The following is a 20,526-nucleotide window of genomic DNA, read 5'->3' as shown; positions in this document are numbered from 1 at the left end:
CCACCCCAAGTCCTTCTCCGCAGGGCTGCTCTGAATCTCTTCTCTGCCCAACCTGTAGCTGTGCCTGGGATTGCTCCCACCCAGGTGGAGGACCTTGCACTTAGCATGGTTAAACCTCATGAGGTTGGCATCAGCCCACCTCACAAGTGTGTCAAGGTCCCTCTGGATGGCATTCCTTCCCTCCAGCGTATCAACCAAACCACACAGCTTGGTGTCATTGGCAAACTTGCTGAGAGCGCACTCAATCCCACTGTCCATGTCAGTGACAAAGATGTTGAACAAGACCGGTCCCAACACCGATCCCTGAGGGACACCACTCGTTACTGGTCTCCAGCAGGACATTGAGCCATTGACCACAACTCTTTGTGTGCGGCCATCAAGCCAGTTCTTTATCCACCGAGTGGTCCATCCATCAGATTGATGTCGCTCCAATTCAGAGACAAGGATGTCATGTGGAACAGTGTCGAATGCTTTGCACAAGTCCAGGTAGATGACATCAACTGCTCTACCCCTGTCCATCAGTTCTGTAGCCCCATCATAGAAGGCCACCTTGATAGTCTTATTGACCTTGTACAGGAAAGACATAAGAGAGAAATTAGAAATTATATTCATCATTATGATGAATAAAGTAACTTTTCTTCTTGTCTTTTTTTTTTTTTCCTTTTTTCTTATACCTAGGCATGATGAGAATTCTTTTTGCCTTGTAAGGAAATATTTGGCAAGCAGTTTTGTCTCCAGATTACAAACATTGTTCTTTCTCCTTTCCCATTAAACTTCTAAACAGAAAATCTCTACACACTGGGCAAATTCCCAGTGTCGTTTCTTGAGATGTTCAAGTGTAAGGTAGCTGACAGGCACAGGGTTTGCTGGTGATCTCTTCATCTGGAAAAGTAGAGAGATCAATCGAAAAAATAAAGAACTTACTTAAGCTGATGCTGAATAAAGAAATCTAAAAATCAAGAGATGCCATATAGACTGTTTCGCTGGAACTAAGTATAATAGGTTGCCTGCATCCAAATGACCTGATGAGGATTTCACAAGAGCCTTCTCAAGGTAAAATATATTGTACAATGATAACTTGACTGTCCAGCTGGCATCATTCAGAGCAGTAATTCTTTCTCTAATAGGATGTGGAAGGGTAGGAAACATGTTTGTGCTGATTATATTTGATTTATGGTAACAGGGGAAGGATACAAATTATATGACTAAGACTTTTATCACTCATACTATATCCTATATGAGCATAACATGTAAAAGGCTATCAAATGAAGGTTGATTTTTATCGACGTTTTTAATCACAGAGGTTCAGAACTTCAGAAGTTATTGATTTCAACAGGAGAGAGCTCTTTAAACTCCTCTGAATATCTGGTCTTAGATTCATCTGGGATGATGTCTTTAATTCATTCTTATGTAGATCACCGACTGGTTGATTTGAAAATACAAAAGCAGGTGTGTTAACAGAAAACAAAGGTGACCTCCTGTTCTTATATTAAATCATAAGAAGTATGAGGTTTTTTTAATGGCCTAATAGTTGTGTATCATATCCAAAACCTTCCATTTCAAAAAAAGTTTGCACCCTGAATTTCAGGTAAACTGAATCACCTTCAGCAAATCTCTCTCCCTCCACTGACTTTGCAGAAAAGCAACGATGACTAAGCTCCTGCCTGAATCAAATGGAGTGGGATTAATTAGATGGGATAAACTGGGAACTAAAGACCTCAGCTGTATTTGAAACTCTCCAGGGATCATGATTCAGCTGTAGGATCCCAAAAAGTTTATTCCACAACCTGATGGCATGTCCTTTCAAAAATGCAGGGTTTTCTATCTTTTAATATGCTTTTCTTTGCACAATCTCTTGGTTCCATATAGATTTTAATATTAAGGGCTGAAAAAGAGTCCAGAAGAGAATACAAATGTTCTTGAAGGAACTGGGTCCAATTACTTTTGCAGGTCCTTATGCAACAGACAGAAGCATTATCCACACTACCATGAACAAGTTATTACTGTAAAATACTTAGGATTATAGTTTTGTATCAAACTCAATCACACTTATTACACTCAAGACTTAATTCAGGGCCTAGTTTAGGGCAAACAGCTGAGATTCAAGGAGAATCTTTTCTTGAATTTTGTTCACTTTAGCATGCATTTAAATATACTTTTACGCCAATGTGGATGAAACTAGATTTTCTTTGCCAATACTGGGTGCCCCAAGTAGCCTATTTTTGCACTGCAATGATGACATATGGCCAACATCAAGCAGAAAAGACTGCCTGGAAACCTTCCTAAAGAGGTCTGACATAACTTGCCAGAAGGAGAGGAATTAGGAAAAATTTAAGATTACAATACCTAAAAAAGAAACTCTGATTTGCTCAAAATTGAGCCTTGGGACTGCACCCAGCTTTGTCTTTCCTCATGTCAACCTAAATGACTGAGGTCTCTGATGTATAATGCAGCGCTGATCTCTTCCAGGGATGAATTGCAAATTCATGAAGTCAAAGACACAGAAGACTGACATTATTTCAGTGAAATGAAATGTCAGATAGCACAGCTTCAGGGCAACAGAGAGTTCTGAAGATAGAATCAAAGACTTGAGCTGTCCTTTACTTTCAGGAAACATTGAAAGGGACTTTTCCCAGCATTTCAGCTGAAAAATTTTTAAATATTTAAAAAAAAATTATATATTAAGAAATATATATTTAAAAAAAAAAAAGTTATGTGTAAATAAAAATTCCAATAAAACAGTAGATATTTTATGAAAAACACTGAGAATATCCATGTGATTGATCTCAAACAAGCATCAGGCAATATTTTTTAATATGATATTAATATAATAGCATATAATTTGCTTTTGTAAATTAGTATGATCCTGACACACAGTGTCAAGACACCATGCAGGTCTGCACTCTCAAGTGCACACACAAATGATTCTTAGTCCTTTCTGTAACATTTGGCAGAACCTGGAAGCCTTGGAAACTCTGTCCTTTCACAGCACAAAGCATTAGATCATGCTGATAGTTTTCTTCAAAGGACAATTTTAAGGAAAACAAAGGCAAGTGAACAACACAACCTGTCCTACTACAACACCTAAGCTCTAAAGAACTACTCATTGTCTTGAACTGTTTAGCATCATTATTCAGCACAGCAGCAGAAGGCCAAGTTCGCATTCTCCCCTAGAAACGTAAACAGTGATACGCCCTCCAGATGCTGAAATCCGGAAGAAAGTTTGTTATTTCTTGACAATTGCTTAAAGGCTTTTTCACATTTCTAGTGCTGACTTGAAATATTTTACAGCTTTGGTTTCTCTCCAAATTGTATCTCTTAATCACAACAAGCTGTCACACACTGTCAGTCTCCACCAGTGGAAATGATAATGAGCGGCTTCACTTTACAAAAACACATCTAACTGATTTCAGATTGATGGGGATGGCAAACAAATTTGCCCCAGCCTTCGATGTGCATATTTGTGCAGCTTGAAAACTCCATCCCAGAAAAACAAATGTGCTCTCGGCAATTGGAAGACAGCACCTGGGCGATCTTCTAGTAACACTGAACTAATCACAGAGCAGATGTTGATCTGCTGCCCTTAATATATTGTTCTCTAAACTCTGGCCTGCAACCTCTAATGGCCATTTCCACATGTAGTAGTAGACCCCTGAGTAACAAATCCTGTCTTGAGAAGATAATCTTACAAATGCCATATTTTGTTTTCCAAAATACCAAATGTGTCTTTACTCCGATTCTGCAAGAATTTTATTTTCCTTACTTTATTACTTCCGGAATGCAAGTACATGGTTAAACCCTCCCTTCATGTTCAAACAAATAAATAGAACCCTTACAGGCTATTGCCTTGTTGGTATGCATTCAGTAGTCCTTGCATTGTACCTGTTCGGCCTCTGATGAATATTGACATCTAAATTACAAGTCATGCAGCAACTCAAACTGTGCTAATCCTCTGCACAAAAGCAAGACTCTGTTTCCCATAGAAACTCAGAGTGCAGGTGGCTGGCTATACATTCTCCTTACCTGGGCAATAGCTACCCCTGCTACCAACAGTCTAACAGGATCTGTAAGTAGTGTTTTGTTCAGAACTGTGGTAGTGCTAATCAGTGTTCCTTCCTTCTGGTTTAAGCAACAGATGCAACTCAGGCTTCAAATATCTTTTACCTCCTTCTGAACATAAAGCTTTTATGATATTTTCCTAGTGGCTGGTAAATTTAAAAGTCTTATGTTTAAATAAGAAGTTGTTGGCAAATCTGAGTGCTGTCCTTAGTTTTATTTCCATAATTTATGATCTGGAAATCATTCCACTGAACCCAAAAGAGTTGCAAACCCATCATGGTAACATAACAGAGTAGCCATGCTGCTGTTTTGGACATAAATATGTCACTGAACCAGAGAGAGAATTGAGAGACTTGATCATGCAGGTATAGTAGATACTATTGGAAAGTGAAGCATCAGCACAGGATTCGAGGACAAGGACTCTGCTCCCAATTTAAGTCTGCTTGTGAACAAAATCCTGCACTAGTGAGGACTCACTATGGAGTCAAAATAATTGTCTTCTTGAACACTCATAGCAGGATAAAACATTTACTATACTTTATTTTCCAGCAGATTTTTGCAACTCATCTACAGAATTGTAAACATTCAAGTAATGAGAGCTTTCTGCACTATACAACAGATAGCAAGTCCCTAATTACATTTTGCCTGTAAAAGCTAACTGTTACAAAAATGTTTTCTTCATTGGGAAAGCAACCAGATGCTTGCTCATTTGCCCACACCATGCTATAATACTATAGTGATCTCAAGCTGCTTGACTTTTCAAAGGTATATTTGAAGGAAAATAATGATATACCTTCTGATTTCTTTGTCATGTGAAGGAAACAAAAATTGAGCTTCATACAGAGATCGAAAATTTAAGAGTCTTTGAATTAGTCCTAAGCACATTATTTTGTGAAACTTGAAAACAGAGCAGTTACAGTAGCAGTAGTAACTGCAGAAAACTGAAGTAACATTACAACTGTAACTGCAACTTTATGAGTAGGTACAGCGGGTGTCATGAAAAATTCAACACTCATCACAGGGGAAGGCAGTGTAACACCTGTGAGCAGTGCAGAAGGTACCACAACTAGTAAGCGTGCCTGGAGCAGCAAATGGTTCTCAGGATAGTAAATTACAGAAAGGGTTATCATCACCCTGCTAAATTATCACAGATTACAGATATTTATAACTAATTAAGCTATCAATGCAGTCACTGTGTAGTAACACTTGCAACACTAATATTGAGATTGGCATGAGGTTTTCAGAAAGCTTTCCATGTAGAGAATAACAAATCCCTGCAGCACATGCATGAGAAAATTGAGACATATTTATTTATGGAGAAGCAAAAAGATGTAAAAATGTGCTTTCAGAGTGACTGAGGTTTTTTTGCCATAGCTCAAGTCTGTTTCAAATGGTGCAAACATCTGTAGTACTTTCTGAATCCATTGGAGATGTTGGTCATTAACCCTTCTAAAATCAACTGCACATAGCCACACTTATAACTTAAAATTAATTGGATAAAATATAAAGAACTTGTAGTTCCTGTTAGGGAGCCCATTCGTTCTCTTATCATGGTCTGAAGAACACCCCTACAGCATCCTGCTGCACATCATCCTGTTTTAGTCGCTGTAAACAGGAAACAGCATTTGCAAATTCAATACCATGCAGTCAGACTTTTGAGGATTTTAGGCAGCTAAACACCTCCAAAAAAGCTAATGTCTAGTGGCTTTACAAGTACCAAGATAGGTTTATCTGACAGATATTCCTGGCTGCACAGGTTATTGACTATTCTAAATAATTAACTTGAAAGAAATACTTGAATGACTACAGGTGGACTACAACTAAGTGGTGTAGATCTGCATGCTTTATCCTAATATGTGGATGTCTACCACTAAATCCTTACCAGTTATGTGCACCTGCTTACACCGATCACCCCTTAGTATCACTTGGCCTAGTGAAAATTTGTGGGTGGAGGACATGTTCCCCAGATTCACTGCAGCAACCAAATCTATGGTACATCAACATCTTCTAAATGAGGAGGAACTGTGCAAAGGATGAAAAATCAAGGAGGTATCATCACTCAGAGAGGCTGGGAATCTGTTGGAACTGAATGGGTAGCTCAACTACTCTTTTGAGAACAGCCACACTGACTTTACCTCTGCTCTTCAGAAGGCCACAGCATGAATAATTTGTTATTTAGTTCTTAGCTACTCCCTTACTTCAGTGTAGATGAATATTTTTCATCTACACTTCAAGCTGGGTTGCTGTCATGGTTTAAGTGAATCAATACCAAACGAACAATAGCTGCAGGGAGCAATGCGATGCCAGTAGAAATCCCCTCTCTTGAGCTTCCTCCAGAATTCAGCAGAGATGTGTAAATCTGTACCTGAAAACCAGCAGCAGAAGCTGTGTTTGGGCATATTTCACTGATCAGCACCTCCTGTGCCCTCCATTTTGCTTTCTCTTTCACCCAGTAAGATTTCCTGACTCTTTTTGGGCAGAGATAAATTTCTCCTTCCCAGAACCAGTTGGCATTTGGAGGCTCACATGGGCTTAGCAGCCCTTTGAAATAAGATACACATTTGGCCAGTGCTGCTGAACTAGTAGTGTATAAGACCAAGAGCAGCTGTGGTGCTATATAAATAATAAATTTCTTCCAAAAGAAGTCCTTGCCTTTCCCTCCAATGCCTAGTTCAGCTGCGTAATTTCTTTCCACCAGCAGCATGCATTGGAGATATTTAAATGACATATATGGGCCCTGTCAAGCTTTTTGTGGAAAGCTGAAATACAGCTTTCTAGCTCTATATCCACATTGAGCTACGCCACCAGGAAGCTGAGAAACTAAGAGGGAAGTGTAAAGGATATAGCGTATATCCACAAGTGAACAAGGAGAAAAGGAGAGACAGAATGTTTTCTTCCATTGTGTTTTCATCTTCGGCACAATTTTACTTTATTCTGGTTTGTTCTTTAGCTGTACATTTTAAAAGAAGACCTCTTTTCTTATATAGAATCATAAAATAGTTAGGGTTGGAAAGGACCTTGACATCACCTAGTTCCAACCCCCCTGCCACGGGCAGGGACGCCTCACTCTAGACCATGTTGGCCAAGGCTCTGTCCAACCTGACATTAAACACTACCAGTTATGGTTTATTTTTAATCTATTTATTTAACATGTATCCTGATATTTAAAAGGAATATAAAAATTTCCTTTTCCCGGACTTTTCCTGTGTTCTTTTATTCCATTTTGGTCACTTTTTTCTGTGTTCTGTATGACAAGTGAGTGCAGCTCTCTTCTGTCCCAGGAATTCATGAGCATTTCCAAAAATACTATTTTATGATAATACCAAAAGTGTTTTAATTTTCTATAACCCTCATTCTTTATTGCTTAAGTGTCATGGGAAAAAATTCCAAACCCCTAAAGTGACCATGAAAGGAAGGTAGCCTGGTTGTCTAAAATCCAGGGATTAGCTTCATTGCACTTATTCATTGGAACATACAAAGACTTTTATGGTTATTATTTTGGGGTGGGGTGTTTTTTTTATTTATTTATTTCATTTCCTTTATAGTTCTGTAAACCATAACATCATAAATCCCAATAAAACATAAGAATTGCTGAATTCATTCTTTAGACTTATACTGCAACGTTCTGCATACTTATTAATGAACCTCTTTCATAAATTGTAAAAGATATCACTAGATTTGTAACTGAAATTATTGAATGCTAAAATATCAACTGAAATTTCAACAATGGTGACAGGTCTAAACATGACCATTTCTGTATGATCACTAGACAAGCTGTGAATTTAGAGAAGAACATGCACTCAACAAATTATCTCCTGCATGCAGAACTCTTTCTTATAAGGTAAAGGTTTTAAGTTTGGTGTCTAAAATATTTTTTTCCCTTCATATTTGTCCCTCTCCAATGAACCTATGACTTTAATTTTCAAGCCACATCAAACTAGCACAAACCAGCAAAACATACGACTACAATATCAGTTATGTTTTTTCACCTGCTGCTTGGTAAAAATGAACATTTATTTCTAAAGTACTTTGTCACCTCTAAAAGCCTAAAGTAGTACAACACTATAAAAAAAATGTTTTGTTCCCAGAAAAAGCCTTTGGGTGTCTAAAGTGCATGTCAAATTAAATCTGAATTTGTTATCATTATCTAACCAAAATCAAGATATTTCTGTCACCTCATTATAGTTTTGACATACACTTATAAAAGATATGTCCTTGACTACTTTTAGGAAACAGTGAGTGAAGAGCAATGTTTAATGGGCCCAGATATGAAGTGGGACTTATTTCCTCTGCCCGCAGTCAGGTTGCAGGAGACTGTCCTAATCACCCAGCGACACATCAGGAAGAGGGAGACTTTCCTAATATTTTTTGTTGCAGCTGCACCACGCTATACATAAGGATGCGGAGGAACCCAAAGCTATAGAGGAGCTCTCAACAGAAACATAATTTCATACGTTGGTAAATGGGCTCTCATGAAGGAACGGCTCCTTCCCTCATTGGTGCTTCTGTAGTTTTCCCAATGGTTATCTAATATAAAACATAGAAATCCCCACAGGATAAGTGGTAGAACCCCTCATTCCCCAGTCTTTCTCACCCTCTCCAGGACTTCTATTCCTTTTTACACTGAACAAGCTTTGCATAGAGGCACAGGAGATGCCTCCTGCCAGAACACTGCAAGATCTCCAGCTTCAGCTCTGGGTGGTATCTGTAAGTTTGTTACTTTTCTCTTCCCCTCTAGGACTGAACTGGGATCTAATTTCTTGTTTTTCAGCCAAGTGTCCCCAGCACCACAGAAAGAGAGTAAGTGCCAGTGTGACCTCCTTCATCCATCTTCTATGTAGGAAAGGTAAACAGTATATGGTTTCCTTGTTGACCTTAATCTGGTGACAACCTGATGTTGCCAGTTCACTTAATCAGAAGGCCAAGTGAATCAGTAAATCCTCTCAGTGAAGGACCAAAGAGAATGCACCATTCTCTTTGGCCCTCGTCTTAATTTGACACAAGTCTTGTAACTGTCCTGCCTGAAACTCAGTTGACTCAGAAAATATTGTATATTCTACTGCAGAAAATGAAGTCTTTCTTTTAGACCTGTTCCTTTATTCAGCATTTTTGAAGCACAGACTTTCAGAACACAGTATCACTATATATTGGATCTTCAAATTATATAAATTGGAATCTTCCATGTAGTGGAATATGCCTATAATGATTTCTGGTCAAGTCTACAGCTTCATACCAGCAATGCAACCCCTTTATAGTGGTATGGACAATTTCTGTCACAGAGAGCAATTAACCAGGGCATGGGTTGGGTATATAGAAGTTTCCCCATCAAGACAAGGCAATTCTGAAAGACTTCAGTAGTCACTGGATTAGTCAAGATACTGTATCAGCGACTCATCTCATTCAACAGTAAACTACAGTGCCTAGCAAGACTTTGTACATGAGAATAATTCTTCCATGCTCCTAATTTTGGGAACTAAAATCCTCCTCTGTCTCTGTTATACCAGCAAACTCAATTCTGTAATTGCTTATCAGGAATACAGACATAGGCTTATACCAACTCAGAAGTGGTTTCATGTTCAATCTTTAAAAGTAGAAGCCTATTATTTGTGAAAATATAAATACTTTGTTAACAGAAAGATACAAGCTCATCTAGTCCAAAGCGACAACAATAACAACTACAAAAGCATTTTCTTAGTTAGAAATTGGTGGATCAATGACCAGGTTACAAACACTCATACAAAAATACTGAAGAAGGAACATTATTTGGCAAAATTTAACATGCCTTTTCAAGAAAAGTAAAACAGAACCCAGGTCAAAATTATTTCAGACTTCCCATCTTGTGCAGTAAATATTTGGTGCTGGGTCCTGGGTTCAGCAGTAGCAGTCATTTTAATCCTTCTTAGTAGAATCATAGAATAGTTAGGGTTGGAAAGGACCTCAAGATCATCTAGTTCCAACCCCCCTGCCATGGGCAGGGACACCTCACACTAAGGTGACACATCTCACCCAAGGCTCTGTCCAGCCTGGCCTTGAACACTGCCAGGGATGGAGCATTCACAACTTCCCTGGACAACCCATTCCAGTGCCTCACTACCCTTACAGTAAAGAACTTCTTCCTTATATCTAATCTAAACTTCCCCTGTTTAAGTTACCCGGAAGGGCTAGATCACCGCTCGGGTCAGGCTGGGTGTCAGTCGGCGGGTGGTGAGCGGTTGTATTCTCTTCCCTTGTTATTTCCCTTATCATTATTATTATTGGTGGCAGCAGTAGTGATTTGTGTTATACCTTAGTTACTAAACTGTTCTTATCTCAACCCGTGGGAGTTGCATTCCTTCAATTCTCCTCCCTACTCCTCTGGGAGCAGGGGAGGAAAGGGGGGAGTGAGAGAGCAGCTGCATGTTTCTGGGTTACCTGCTGGGTTTAAACCACGACATGCTGATGTGAGAACTAATAGGTTTCTGTAGGGAGCGATAATGCACAGCTGCCCTGTACCCAAGGAGAAAGTGCAACCCCTGATGGGCTTTGTGTCCTGCTAGGAGATCTGCACAGCAGCGTGAAGTGACCAGCAAGGCTCCATGCAGCTGCAGCAGCTATTTTCTCAGGCATTATGAGTATCATTTAGATAATACGTATATAACTACCATTACTCCCTGAGAACATGCTCATAGCTGAACCACTGAGGAACTGGCAAATTGCTTGCTGCTCACAAGGGATTGGTTCTTCCCATATGTTTCCAGCTGGTAAATTGCCTTTAAGGACACTTTTCCACATAAGCATTTGCTGCAGTGACTTCAGAGGAGTTGAGGAAGTGATGTGGTAAATGTTGCTGTGGTCCAAACCATGTGAAATCTGGGAAAATCCCATTTGAAAAGCATTTTTGTAGCTGGAATGTCAGGAAGTACAAGTACATTCTTTAGTTTTCAAAGTCTTTTCTGGTTGTGCTTTACTACCAATCCTACCATTTAGGGTAGAAATCCACCCCATCAAGTGAAATATAATATTTTCACTAGAAAACGATTGCTTGTGACACCTTCTATAAGCTGAAAGAGCTGTACTATCATCTCTCAAAGCCTGGTACATGCTAAGGGCACTATGGCAGTTGAATCCTGGGCATTTATTTACTGCAGAAAGAGAACACCAAAATAACCCTGTAAGCATCTGTCTCCCCAGGCCCCAGCTACCAACACAATGAAAGAAAAATCCCTTTGAAATCCTAACATCATTGAGGGTGAAAAAAAAAAAAGCTGATACAAACACTGGTTTATAAGAAACTAAAGATTAAAGTCAGAAATTAACTGATATTTCTCTTTTAAAGAAAGTCTTACACTGAAGTAAAGGTACAAAATCCCAATCTTCCACATGCAAATATACATTACATCTGTAAACATTAGCATGTGGACAAGACTCACCAGATGAAGATTATGCATTTGGAAAAGAAAGGTGAACTATTTCAAGCTTGAAATTCTCATGATATTTTTACACAGAGTTCAATATTATTTTTTAAATGGCAAAAGCAAAGGGTAATCTACTTTAAACAGACTTTCTAAAGAACAAACAGATCATTAGAATAAGTTACTAACCCCATGCAACATAAATATGATACCTTAGTGCTGCATAAACACTGATGCTGAGCAGTGCATGAGACAAGGTGAGGCCAGTAATTCCCTTAAACATGAGGTGTAACAGTCCTAAGAATAGTCTTGTGCTCATGATGATAACCATTAGCATGTAACACTTTGCACGCATCACAAATCAAGACTAGAAAACTGAAGTGTGCCAGGGAACCTGTTCGATGTTTATCAGACAACCTTATCCCAAGACCTGGAAGTTTCACAGGTGCCCAGCACTGATTTCCCAGGCAAAGTTAGCCATCTGAATACTCCCTGATAGCAGCCTTAGACACTGCAACGAATGGAAAGCACATTCACTGGTCAGGGGACATGTTGCAAAAAGGACAAGCCCCTGGAAAACAGTGCTGTTCCTAAGGAAAATGTTAACATTGTTAGGGTTGCATCAAGAGAAAAAGGACTGAATGTAACTTTCCCTTTTGGTCTTGCTGCAATGGGGGAGAAGCAGCCAAGACATTAAGCAGCAGATCAGTACAATAATCTGTAAGGACTGCCATCAGGGACATATTGTTCGTGCATTCAGTTACTGAATAGCTCTTTCTACTCAGCCATATGGACATCCTACTATGTTTATGTAATTTAGGCACAAATACACAATCCTAGTGTGAGTCACCACAGTCTCCCCCATGTGTTATGAGATCCATTAGACTAGTCCCTGGCTATAGAACACAATTAATGCTTCACTCTCAAGCACCTACTTCAGCATCCTTGATTTCCACATAAACTCACTGCAAGGTATCTTCTAGCTTTCAGCATAGCCCCTCCAGGACAGGGACTTCAGATGTCATTTAGCTCTCTGTGAGCCCTGGGAACTGCCAGAAGACATTTCAGTTTGCTGGGATAGTTAAGCAAGCCTCAGTTGTCCCGGTAGGACTGTCTGACACAGTGATGTCCATGGTGCTTGAAGCACTCCTGAAACATTATGTTTCTTTCCAAGAGAATGCAGCTGATGATGGGCTGTGTAGGAGGCAATAGCACAAAATTAGCTTAAATTAACAACCCCTTCATCCTTTGCAATGGCATTTCCTTTGTTTTCCTCTTCCCTCTTTGTAGTTTCCCAGAGCAGTGAATTCAAGCATTACTACTGTAAAATGCAGTTGCTGTTCAAATAGCCTCAGTAATAACCTGATGCTCACAGCTAGCTCTCAATAACCTCTGAAGAGTTTATTGCAAGCAGGCAGGGATTCTGCCCTGGAGCTCTGAATGCCCTCATCTTTTTGCATCATTGTCTGGAGGGCATCAAAATTGCTGCTGAGCTTCCCGAGTCAGTTTGGAACTAAGAGTGATTTAGCTGCTTTGGGGGGGTAGCTCAAAATCCTGGGTTGAACTGGAAAATGTGGCACACAGGGCTACTGCAGTACCACTGTACACAGGATAATCCAGAACCACCGCATCCCAACATTCATACCACAAAAGTTAGGGACAGTGGTTGCCAGGGATCTTCAGAGAACCAGCCTGAGTGTGTTTCCACCACTCTCAGGACTTATGCAAATGGTTTCATCCATCCTAGGTAGGCAACCCAACTGTCACTGTTGACTGCATTAATACTGTGAAGGTTCATAGAACCATAGAATCATAGAATAGTTAGGGTTGGGAAAGAACCTTAAGATCATCAAGCTCTAACTCTTGTCCATCAGTTCTGTAGCCCCAGAAGCCTCCAAGGCCACCAAGAAGGCCACCAAATTGGTCAGGCAGGATTTCCCCTCAGTGAAGCCATGCTGGCTGTCACCAAGCACCTTGTTGATTTTCATGTGCCTTAGCATGCCTTCCAGGAGAATCTGCTCCAAGATTTTGCCAGGCACAGAGGTGAGACTGACTGCTCTGTAATTCCCCGGGTCATCCATTTTCCCCTTCTTGACAATGGGGGTTATATTTCCCTTTTTCCTGTCATCGGGAACTTCACCTGACTGCCATGATTTCTCAAATATGATGGACAGTGGCTTAGCAAGTTCATTTGCCAGCTCCTTCAGGACCCACGGATGGATCTCATCAGGACCCATGGACTTGTGCACATTCAGGTTCTTAAGATGGTCTCAGACCAGATCCTCTCCCACAGTGGGCACAAGGTCTTCATTCTCACAGTCCCTGCATCTGCCTTCCAAGACTTGGGTGGTGCAGTCAGAGCATTTGCCAGTGAAGACTGAGGCAAAAAAGTCATTCAGAACCTCAGCCTTCTCCAAATCCTGTGTAGCCAGTTCTGATAGCTTCCTGAGGGGGCCTACATTCTCCCTAGTCTGTTTTTTGTTTGTTATGTACCTGTAGAATCCCTTCCTGTTATCCTTAATACCCCTAGCCAAGTTTAATTCTAACTGGGCCTTAGCTTTCCTAACCTGGTCCCTAGCTTCCCAGACAACATCCCTGTACTCTTCCCAGGCCGCCTGTCCTTGCTTCCACTTATTATAAGCCTCTTTTTTCATTTGAATTTTCCTCAGGAGCTCCTTATCCATCCAAGGAGGTCTCCTGGCCCTTCTGCTGCACTTCCTTCTGGTTGGGATGCAACACTCCTGAGCTTGTAGCAGGTGATCCTTGAATATCAACCAGCAGCCTTGGGTCCCCCTGCCCTCTAGGGCTGTGTCCCATGGAACCTTCCTAAGCAGGTTCCTGAAGAGGCCAAAGTCTGCTCTTTTGAAGTCCAGGGCAGTGAGCTTGCTACACGCTTTTCTCACTGTCCTGAGGATCTCAAATTCGACCATCAAAGTTAAGCTAACCCTTTTGCTAACATGATACATTTTTATAGAAGTTAGCAGTTCTTTCATCTCTGGTAACAATGTGAGATTAATGGCCTGATTTTCATAAATGTAAATGAATACTTCTTAAATACTTCATAAAAACTATGAGTTTTCTGTATTTATAACAATATGTGAGCTTTCTGAATGCACAAAGTGGCTGACTGGGAGAGTACACCTCTTAAAAGCACCAAGTATCCTTGTTTTCCTGTCTGATCAGTATTCTTCACTCAATATGGGCACATGCTCATGCACTGACAGGGATTGGTGTTGCTGTTTTATTTATACCTTTTCTAAAATGTAATTATGCATTCAAAAGATGACAATTTCTTCTCAATAGCTTGGGCACTGAATGAATGTTTCAGGAAATAATTTTTATTATTACCACTCTGGTACTGTCTGCAAGTTTCTTGCTATAAGAAAAAGGATTTGTAGAGAAGTCTGATGTTTTTATCCCTAAGTGCTATTTGGGTTTTTTTGGGGATTTGTTGGGGTTTTGTTTGTCTGATTGTTGGGGGGGGCTGTTTGGAGTAGGGTTTTGTTGTTTTGGCTTGGTTTTGGGTGTATGTGCAGGTGGGTTTTTGTTTGGGTTTTGGTTTTGGGAGGATTTCTTTAATGAGAAGCTCAGTTGCATTCTGTTACAGGATCCAGTGATAGTGATGGTGGTAGTAACACTTGAAAGTTTATTTCAATATGATTATAAAGATTACAGTTCTTTAACACCCTTTTTCAGATCCATTTCCAATATTACTGAGAGGAGAAAAACAGTGTGGTGCCACAAAATCGACATTTTCATATATCAGTTTTCTACGTATCACTGCTCCAAGATTGATACAGTAATCACCTTAGTTACATTGCAAGAGGCAGCTCAGAATTGGTGCAACACATAAGAGGATTTTAAAAATAAAGATTTAGGATCTAACTATGATTCCTGTTTTGTTTCTTGACCACAAGAAACAAACACAAACACAATTTTATATATCTTATAAATATGCTTAAAGAAAATTGTTGAAAAGGAAAACTGCAGTCAAGTTCTGAGTCATCGTACAGATAAGAAGGCATTGCTGAAGCTCCAAGACAGGTAGCCAGGACTCTGTGACAATCCAATCACTAAATAAAATCTGGGATATTTGGGTAACAGAAGCATGCATACTGTCAGGAAGTGTATACGGTAGGATAAATAGTCTTACAACCCCAGGGAAGCTGAGAAGAAACTTTAGGAATGACAAATTGTCAAGTAAACATGTGAGCATAACATTCATGCTGAAGTGATCAACAGTTAAAGATTTAACAGACCTCAAAGGGTTGCCAGTACTTGGCTATGTGGTATGTCACTGATGTAAAGACAGCAGTTTCATTTCCTGATGATGACTGTTTCAGAATTATGGAATCATTGCAGTGCTATGGAAACGCTGTAGAAACCTGAAGGACTAGCAGTGTAATTATTTTAAATGTGATCATTAACTTTAGAAAGCTACTTAGTGGCACCAGGTCAATTTTCCAGCAAATTCTATACCTCCAAGGCAACAAAGACTATAATCCTCAGACAAAACATATCGCACTACACTTCTGTGACCCAGTACCTGTTTCAGGGAAATAAGATGGTCAAGGAACAAGAGTTCATGATTTAGACTTCATCCCTAGGAGAAAAAATGTTGGCAAGTGTTTTAGTTCAACTGTATGGATCACAAGCCCCATATTCTGATTAAGGATGTCCACAAAGGAGCACTGTGCCAGAACTGAACCAACATTTCTGCTTCCCCTTACTGCCCCAGCACAGCCAACTCAGCTTGTTTCCCTGCTGGCATGTGGACACATCACTTGTGCTACTTTATACATCTGTGCTGATCCTGACGCAGGACTTCATCCACGGTGAGGAACTGACTGGGACATGCTCACTGTGTATAATGGCAGCATTTCTGCCTGCCTTTCCTTCAAGGAGTCAGGGACATCTCTCCAAGTCCTTACCCAGATACTGATTTTCGACTAAAACTTAAAGGAGCTTCAATATCCTAATCTTTTTAAACAAGACTGCAAATATTTCATTAGCTGGTTCAGAAATTGTTAGGGGAAGGACTGGGAAATAGATGGATGACTGGACACACAGATAGACTATTCTGCAGTCTCATTTTCATAGGAAACCAGGCTACAAATGCAACTCAATTGTGCACAAACTTTTGAGTTATTTTTTATGTAACCTAAGAAATTTTTTATAGGATCCCAAAATACTGGGAGATAGGACAGGTAAAAAATAGCCATATCATTTTCAGACCTTTCCTCTCTGACCTTTTTGAGCAGAAGGCAAAAACTTCCACCAGATCACTCAGTACATCTTTCAGTCATCTCTTTTACAACATCTGAGCTCTATGGAGTAAGTGGGGAGCTTGGCAGGAGGGCAAGAGCATCTTGCACCGTATCTGCCATTGCCTGTACAGGTCATGTAGGAAGACCCTGAGAAAACTGCATAGTGATAGTGAAACAGAGATGTCTTTAACCTGGGAAAGCAGACCCCTTCCATTTACATGGCTGCTAATCCATGTAAATACAAATCTAGGCTTAGCCTTTCAGTAGAGAAAACGTAAATTCAGTACCCAGAAATATACTGGCAAAAAGCAAAGGAAACAGAAGTTGAACATCAAAACCCAGCTCTGCCTCTGTTAAAATTGGAAAAATACGGTAAACTATAGACTGTGATGGAAAAGGAGAAGTCCTCTGAGGACTTCAAACAGTGTTAGTGGGGCTCTGAGCGTGGCACCATGCACAGTGGCAAGCAGGTTTTCACTGTTTGTATAGCTGAAAACCAGCCAGCCAATTCCAGCTGTGAATAAGTTCTCTCAGTAATGAGTGATAAATTGGATAATGGGAAATACAAGTAATGGCCAAGCACAAAGCCTTTAGGCACTCCATCTGCTAGGCAAAGTAGAGATTGATGAGCTTCATTAAATGACAAATTTTAGCTTACTCTAAAGGGAAAACCCACACCATAGCAAGGGCCTGCAGACTGATGCACAAGCAGGGCGCAAAGGTGAGGAGCTGAATTAAAACAGTTCTGATGTTAACAGAAACCAAGTAAATACCCTGAGAGGAGTCTGTTTTCTTAATCAACTGTATTCCTCACAATGGGGCAGAACCAGGCAGAAGGCCATTTCGTTTCCTGGGTACTTTGTACATCAGAGCAAAGCCCAGATACTTCCCAGTGCTTTTGTGAAATACCTGTCTTTGGATTGAAAAGGTGGGGTTTTTGTATTGCTCTCCTTCTCTCTCCCAGTCTCTGCTTCTCTCTCTCCTGCTTTCAAATAAAAGTGATAACAGAGCGCTGTCCTGGAAGTCTTAAGTCTTTTCCTCATTAAAAGCTTTAGCTAAGAAGGATGTTCCAGCGGAAATACTTTTCTCTGAATATGTTCAAATCAACTCTGCTTCAGCTGGCCCAAACACAAAAAAAGGAGAGCTTTGGCTGACTCTGCTCCTAGAAGGCAACAGCAAGGGAGGAGATTTTTTGCAAAGCCACCTTGACAATAAGTTGGTCAGGTCCCAGTCAGCCAGAAGGAACAGTGTGAAAGTTTAGGACCTTCTCTGAGATAAGAAGGGGGTGAGAAGAGTGCTGGGAGGCTCCACAGAAGTCTGACGAAAACCCAGCTCTTTTCTCTTTAGAGAAAAATGCGTATTTGTTAGAACAATTGTGCCTTTAAACATTGTGGCACAAGCTAAAAATAAAGGCAAGGCAACACTGGAACTGTCTCCATTGTATGCATTTATGTCATGCTGTATTTTCACATATGCATGACTAACTCAGCTAAGGCACGTGTTTTGGCTATAAGGAATTTTCAAGAAAGTCATGAGAGATTTAATTTTTGAATGATAGTTTGCACTCCTTTGTTGGGTTTTTTTTTGAATGGCCAAAGCAAGAATGTATTTTTCAAAGTCTACATTGGGGGCCTGATGCTGCAATAACTTTAGTGGTTTAAATTATAGACTTTGACTCTAACTGAAGCAGAAATTGTCTCTGAGTGAATGATTAAAATTAAATGATATGCTAGCAGTGTCTACAGACTGCATTATCGCTGCAGTGGGAGGAACATGAATTCACAAGATTGGATGGCTGCACATCCGGCATGCAAAAATCACAAAAAGCAAAAAGCATCATTAAGATTTGCTCATGAAAGAATTTGGGTATATTTGCAGAATGAGAAAGAATATATTTTCATGTTTGCCCTACACAAACACAACTATTCAATTGCTTATGGTGGCAAGACCACAGCCATTTCAGAAGTTTATCTACTGAAGTGAGGGGTTTTTCTTATAATTGCCTACCAGAATGCACTTTTGGGAAGAGATTTTGTGAGGAGCATTTTCAGACCTCCCTGTGCTCCTGGTGTTGCTTTGGATGCAGAGCTAGTCACTGACATTTCATGTCTTGTCTTTCCACTTCATCTCCTGCTATTTCTGGCTTACAGTAAAGAAAAACCAAGGGGAAAGAAAATACCCACAACCAAATCACTCCCCAGACCCCACATGGACTCTCAAGTTCTGTTTTCAGAAGACAGGCTGAAAGAAATCCCTTTGTGTCACTGGTGTTGGGGAACCTGGGTCAAGGCTGTGTGTTTGTGCCTGAGGGGATGGGGTTGAGGCAATAAGGTAAAACACAGAAGACTGGCATTTTGGCAGACACATCTTGACATTCCCTAGAAACAGCATTTCTTGCAGGTACAATCTTTTGTACTTAAGATGCTGTATGTATGGCAGCCTCATATCATTCATCCTTGTTCCCTTTCTGTGTGCTACAGGATGCTGGGAGCATCCTTATTTTCCATTGACAGCTTGGCATGGGTTCAAAAACACTGAGGTACAAAAACACTGCTGTGGGTCTCACACCACAGGATAAGATTCTGACAAAATATAGGACACATGCTTCTTCATGTGAATGAAGGTAGGCATCCAAGCCAGAAGCCATTACTTTCACAGACATTATAAATCTAAGGCTAAAATATGATGGCAATACAGGCAATCTGAAAGCGAAATAATTCCTTGGTTCTCAAAGATACACAGACAAATCCCAGTAGCACTAACAGAGTGAGGATTTTGCTTTTAGATTCTTCATTCCAAATATCTTCCTATCTCACAGACTCCCACTCACACAGCCACAGGCAGTGTGGCTGTGTGAGTGACCAGTTAGAAACTATCCAGCTTTGGGATGGACAAGAACTCTTGAGTTGTCCTGAGCAGCTCTGGTTGACCAAGTGTTTAGCAGGACCAGTGGAGCCGAGGCTTACACCTGAAAGTATAGAACTTCACTGCTATGGTACCAAAATTCCCTTGGTAAATCTTCAGCAGTTGCAGCCAGCTCTGGACAGCTGTAGAGATGCCTGCTCAATTCAGAATCTTGTAGAAGTAGAGTAGAATTAAGATACTTTTTACATTATCTTAATAATGCAAAATTATATATAATAAATCCATTTTAAAAAGAAATAAAGCAGCCTTTCATGGCTTGAATTTATGATATATATGTCAGTGTTCTCTAATGTTGCAGAAAACAAGATTTAAAGTGGATAAGCAAGGAGGGCAAACTTGGCTTGGTAGAAGACATGGTTCTCAAGTTGCAGCACAGCTGCTGTGAAAGTAGTGAGTGGTCCCTCTAAACTGGTATAAGAGTTGCTTGAGGTTCACAGCAATTGACAGGATAGCTCAGAAATTCTCAGTACTGATCAGCAGAGGAGTTTTTAGTGTCAGGTACCTGCACAGAACAGCTAAGTATAGTCTAATGGCACTTAGACATTTAACTAGTTTGATTAGCAGGAGCCTTATTGAATTCTCACAGGAAAAGGTTTCTGGAAAGGTTTTAGGACTCTCAGGGAAACTCATGCCTTTGGGAACTGTCCATTTCTTCTAGATTTCCCAAAAGGGCATTTAACTGCTCTTTCTCCTGAGGTTGTAGCTCTTCTGATAGCCAGTAATTCATATTTAAAGACTTTACCCATTATCCTTTTGCTGAGTGCAAATATAAGTTCCTAATAATTACTTTTATTTTTTTTCTATTTCTAAAAGCTGATAATGTGCAACACTGTTTCATGAGAAATAAAGTTTTGGACTATAGCTGAATATCCTAGGCATTGTTC

This window comes from Pezoporus flaviventris, unplaced genomic scaffold (genome assembly GCF_033815535.1).
Source record: "Pezoporus flaviventris isolate CSIRO_AGI_PZ_B2104156 unplaced genomic scaffold, CSIRO_AGI_Pfla_v1 ptg000045l, whole genome shotgun sequence".
Classification (NCBI taxonomy): Eukaryota; Metazoa; Chordata; class Aves; order Psittaciformes; family Psittacidae; genus Pezoporus; species Pezoporus flaviventris.
This window is presented reverse-complemented; position numbering follows the sequence as displayed.